Genomic DNA, 6000 nt, shown 5'->3' on the forward strand with positions numbered 1-6000 from the left:
TTCAATTTTATTTATATAGCGCCAAATCACAACAAAAGTCGCGTCAAGGCGCTTTATATTGTACAGTAGATTGCACAATAATAATATGAATACCTCAGGCAGCAGAAACCCAAGAAAGAGGAGGAAGGCGAGGAACCATCATGGAAGGACAGGCCCCTGCACGGTATGTACCACCGGCAGATAGCGGAGGTGGCTGATATCCAGAAATCCTACCAGTGGCTGGACAAAGCTGGTCTGAAAGACAGCACGGAGGCACTAATCATGGCAGCACAAGAACAAGCACTGAGCACAAGATCCATAGAGGCTGGGGTCTATCACACCAGGCAAGACCCCAGGCTGTGTAAAGATGCCCCTGAGACAATCCAGCACATAACAGCAGGGTGCAAGATGCTAGCAGGCAAGGCATACATGGAACGCCATAACCAAGTGGCCGGCATAGTGTACAGGAACATCTGTGCCGAGTATAACCTGGTAGTCCCGAGGTCAAAATGGGAGATGCCCCCAAGGGTGATGGAGAATGACCGAGCTAAGATCCTGTGGGACTTCCAGATACAGACAGACAAAATGGTAGCGGTCAGGAAGCAACATCAGGAAGAAGGAACACGAAAAGCTGGAGAAATACCAAGGGCTCAGAGAAGAGCTCGAGAAGATGTGGAGGGTGAAGGTGACGGTGGTCCCCGTGGTAATCGGAGCACTAAGTGCGGTGACTCCCAAGGTAGGCGAGTGGCTCCAGCAGATCCCGGGAACAACATCGGAGATCTCTGTCCAGAAGAGCGCAGTCCTAGGAACAGCGAAGATACTGCGCAGGACCCTCAAGCTCCCAGGCCTCTGGTAGAGGACCCGAGCTTGAAGGATTAACCGCCCACAGGGGCGAGTGGGGAATTATTTATATATATATATATATATATATATATATATATATATATATATATATATATATACACTCAGAAAAATAAAGGTGCCAACTGAAACCAAAAGTGGTTCTTTAGACTGATGCCATAGAAGAACCTTTTTTGGTGCCACAAAGAACCTTTCAAACAATGGTTCTTTGAAGAACCATTTCTTTCAGTCGTTCATTGAAGAACCTTTAATGGTTTTTCAAAGAACCTTTTTTAAAATGGTTCTTTAGAGAACCATTTTTAAAAGCTCCTTCAAATGGTTCTTTAAAAAAAACATTTTAAAGAACCATTTTAAATCTTTCAAAATAAAATGTATCATAAATTGAATTTAGGTAGGATAAAATAAATACGAGCACAGCATAGACATATATTAATGGTTTATTGTCATTTCATAATATACCAAAAGACAAAAAGGCATTTTAACCCTCAGCACCACATCACTACTAATACATGTTACATATTAGTCATTTAAACAGTAATAATTAAACATTTTTACTATACTTTAAATAAATATATATATGAATACTATATCTATAGATAACACAACAATTAATACATGTATTATTTAATTAATAAAACATCAGAAAGTGATAAAGACACATTAGAAATAGCAATTGCTTCATAACAGACGAATAAATCAACACATTTTCATCAGCAGATGTTTGCATAATCTGTAAAAATATTTCAACAAGTTTTTGATTAAAATTATCAATGAACTTCAGCCTTACGTTATGTAAGGTAAGTTTCATGTTGGACTCATGGTTCTTTGTTAGTCCAGTTTAGGACAATGTCTCTGACGTATGTATCATATCAAATATATGTCATATCAAAACAAGCCCACACCTGCAGTTGTTTCAGTTTTTCACATGTGTTTCCTGTCAGCTGGTCAACCGCACTCAGGTGGACATCCATATCAGCCAACCAAACGACAAGCTCCTCCCTTTGTGCTTCAAATCCCTCCCACTCTTAGACAAGGAGCTGAGAGAGAGAAAACAAGGGTCAATTATAAAGAAGAGAGAAAAGTGAAACCATCCTCAGAAGGTCTGACTCGCATACCTGCAGTCGACCTATGATGGACTCCAGTTTGGCGTCATCACAGCGGCGGCCGCACTCCCTCACCAATGCCAGCAGCCGAGTCTGCAGGGTGCCCTGGAAGAGCAGAGTTAATGTTCGACTCTTCCTGGTCAGTCTCTCCAGCTGGGTGAGCCGAGGTTTCCCCTCTCACCGCCGCCTCTGAACACACGAACACAAATTGCATGTGAAGCAGGAGGTGCAGATTTTTTTGCTATTCTTTTCTAAATCCAGGCTTGATAACGTGAAGGTATTTGGAAAACTTTTTTGGCCAGCGGACGACTGTTGCCTCGCAGAAAGTCAAATCAAATGTATGCGATACACAATCAATTCACAAGAACACATTATAAAAAACAAGTCCAGTTCTTGCCTGATTTCAAGTGAATTCTGCATCAAAACAGGGTAACAGAATTAAAATGAGTGTTTGCAGCAAATGTGAGCACAAAGCCTCACTTTGTACAAGCCTGCTATTAAAGTTCTCCTCTATGCAGACAACGTTCCTGTTTTCAAGGCACAACTTGGATCTGCTGTACAAATCTTATGGATACACGCTAAATGAAACAGAAGTTTGCACAACTCCAGATTCTGATCCCTCCACCTAATATGGTCCCAAAAGGCTAACAAATACCCACATAGCAATAGCAATAAAGCAAATGTTGAGGCTTCAAAATACAAAGTCCATAAACCAATGGCTGACATGGGTTTTATCATAAGGGTGATAAATATACAACATATGTTTTTAAGACTAAAAGTATAATACAGATTTTAGTCTGAGAGATTTGATGTTCATTTACCTGCAGATGCACTATACGTGCCTGCTCCATATCATTATTTGATTGGTCGACATGGTACATTTTTCGACCAATAGGAAAGGGGTTTTTTGGTTTTGGTTTTGCTCACAGGCGGAGAGTGCTTTCGAGTGTTTTCCTTATAAAACGCCGTTTCTACCGTTTCTTCCCGCAGTAAATATAAACAACGCTAGTATTCAGGAAGAAAACCAAACATTGCAGATATTTTTATCATAACTCTGGTTTTCGTGGCCTATCAACACAATTTAAAAACTGGTATAAAGTCCACACTTTTTCCATCAATTGTTCCGTCTGTCCTGCTCACATCTCCAGTGGTTGTACACGTTGTCATTAACGTGGCTTCACTTCACATCAGCCACACCACTTTGCTAGCTAAAACACCGGTGCACATAAGGACGCTGTCATAGCCTGTCGACGACGTTGATTAGCAGCGTATATACGAATGTGAATCGCATTATTGGCTGGACTATGGGATAAGGCGGCATCGTTCTAATCCCATACGGGAGCAGCCAGTCACTTACTGACTAACACTGCAAAACAGAATTGTTAAAGTTTTGATTTTAATTTCAATTCAGGTTAGATTTTGTTTTTGTGCGCAGAGACCGTGCCAGCAGTGCGCGATTCCGAGAGAATGAGTCTGCATCAATGTTCACCTTCCCCGGCCTGTATTTGACATCAAACCTGAAATCTGCCAGCTCACCTACCCAGCGGTGGCCTACTGCATTCAGCTTTGCAGTACTCATCACATATGTGAGGGGATTATTGTCTGTATAGACCAGGGGTCGCATGTGGCTCTTTCATCCTTATACTGCGGCTCCGCGTGGCTTGGGACAATACACTTCCATTTAATACTTATCAATAAATTGATAAGTATTTAATGATAAGTATTAAGTTATATAATAAATATAATAAAATTATATTTTATTATTTTTGTTGCTCAAAATAAGCATCGCATAACTTGGAAGCCGGTGTACCCGCCAAAACGCCATGCATTTATCGAGACTTTCAACCTCGGGTAGGCCAAGTATGGAGAAATGTAAGAAAAGAAAAATATCAGAAGAAAATAGAACATTTCATGATGCCTGGGCAGATTCATTTGCATTTACTTCTGACGAGAGTGGCCTACCAGTATGCCTAATTTGTGGAGAGATACTGGCTAACAATAAAAGGTCAAATGTCGAAATAAAAACACAGCCTTTGCTGAAAAATATCCAGAGGGAGAAGAGAGGAAAAAAGCCTTTTTGGAAGTGATTTGGAAGGCTGATCTGTGGAAACATCAATTCAAGAAGTGGATGAAGTCTGCATATGCAAGTTTTGTGGCCGCTCAGGAAATAGTCAGGCGTGGGAAGCCGTTGACGGACAGAGAATATATGAAGGAATCATTCATTAAGATTTCAGAACACCTATTCGCTGACTTTAAAAACCAGAGTGCACAATCTCCGTGCAGAAAATCAGAGCGATGCCTCTCTCTGCGAAGACTGTCAAAGACAGAACCATCAAAATGGCAGAAAATATCACAAGACAGCAAATTAAAGACGTCAGTTCAGCTGCAGCGTACTCAATTGCCTGTGATGAGTCCAAAGACATGGACTCATCACTGGAGTTGGCCTGGAGTTGGCCGTCCGACTGGGGTCTGGTGTGTGGGGCCTCCCTGCTGCTGCGGAGTCGGGGCAGTCTGCTTCTCCCCACTGCAGGGAAAAGGGTAACACCACCTGGGTCTGGGTGCAGTTTCCCCCTCCAGGGGCAAGGGTACCTAGACCCGGTTCTTAGAGTACGCTTGGGGAGTGTGATTGTGTGTACAGCGTCTCTTTATGTCTGTCTCCACGTTGGTTGAGTGTGGAGTAATTGCCTATGAGAGCATGAGGGTGGGAATGGATGTTTGTATTTGAGTGTGCCTGTATGTCTGTGTCTATATGTCAGGTTGGGTATCAGACGCCACCTCTCTGGGGACATCTCAGGCCCTCCAAGGTTTGGAGGCCTATCTCCCCCCACCACTTCCCCTGCCGGTGGCAGACGCCCTCAGACATCGATGCGTTGGTGGTTCTTTGTGTCCGGGGGTGGGCGTCCGGGTACACACCGGCTCACTCCTTGGTGGCTGCTTATCGGGGCCTGGAACCTGGGGCTCGCTCGGGCCACTTCGGGGGTGGGGTGCCCTCGGCCTCTCGGCCTGGGGCTCGGTCACTCAGGCACAGCTGGCTGCCGGCGGAGCTCACGGGCACGTCACTGCAACCCCCCCTGGCTTCTGCTCCGCGGCTGCTGAGTGATCCCTCATCTGGGACTCTCCTCAGCTCTTTCTGGGACAGTGGCGCGGCTGCCCCTCTGTTGGTCTTCCTTGGTCTCTTGTGTTCTGGGGGCCTCTGGATGTCTGGAGTTTTGATCTCCTCCATACCTGCTTCATGCCCTGGAGGATGGGACTGTGGCCCCCCACACCCCCTAGCAGATCATTACATTAAGGAACCTTTTAAATACAAGCGCGCTCATGCTCACAGGTGTACACACAGGTGATCGCACACACAAACTACACCCTTTTTGGCTCCTACCTCAAAGCACACTGTGCGCTGTCGATCTTACGTGCTGCACAATAATGTTTAATATTAAGTATGTAGTGTTATATTCCCATATATCATTGTGATGTTGTTTATTCTATTACTCTCGTTTTCTTCTGCTTGTTTTCTTTTTTCTTTCTCAACAGGTGATCCAGGTGATCGATATATGTATTTTTTGTCTGCTTATTTTGTTGGTTTTTGTTTTTTGCCCTTTATCCCCGTCCCTCTTCTCCGCTGTTTTTTTTTTTTTGTTTTGTTTTTTCCCCCCTCTTTCTTTCTCCCTTTTCTTTTCCCCTGTCCCGTATCTAGCAAGTAAAAAAAAAATAAATAAATAAAATAAACAATAAAAGGTAAATCAAATGGACCATTACGGCAAGGCTGGGATGGTCCATTTGGTAAAGTAAATCCGTTGGGCATCTTTCTTCGCCTTTAGACAATAATTCTGATGGCAAAAGAACCAAACGGGACAGGTTTAAAAAAAAAGAAAAAAAAAAAAAAAAAAAAAAGAAAAGAAAAATATCAGAAGAAAATAGAACATTTAATGATGCCTGGGCAGATTCATTTGCATTTACTTCTGACGAGAGTGGCCTACCAGTATGCCTAATTTGTGGAGAGATACTGGCTAACAATAAAAGGTCAAATGTTGAAATAAAACACAGCCTTTGCTGAAAAATA

At 43.1% G+C, this 6000-nt stretch overlaps 1 protein-coding gene across 1 annotated transcript in view; it reads right to left on the reverse strand.

The window, feature by feature from the left end:
• Positions 1-2274, reverse strand: part of LOC134640010 (peroxisomal membrane protein PEX13-like) — a 32648-nt gene extending 30374 nt beyond the window's left edge. Inside the window, exons 1-2 of the mRNA XM_063491567.1 lie at positions 1956-2274; positions 1743-1877 (exon numbers count right to left, since the gene is read on the reverse strand). The gene's annotated coding sequence lies outside the window, so the exon portion shown is untranslated. The remainder of the gene's footprint in view (positions 1-1742; positions 1878-1955) is intronic.
• Positions 2275-6000: the final 3726 nt, after the last annotated feature.

This window comes from Pelmatolapia mariae, linkage group LG13 (assembly GCF_036321145.2).
Source record: "Pelmatolapia mariae isolate MD_Pm_ZW linkage group LG13, Pm_UMD_F_2, whole genome shotgun sequence".
Taxonomy (NCBI): domain Eukaryota; kingdom Metazoa; phylum Chordata; class Actinopteri; order Cichliformes; family Cichlidae; genus Pelmatolapia; species Pelmatolapia mariae.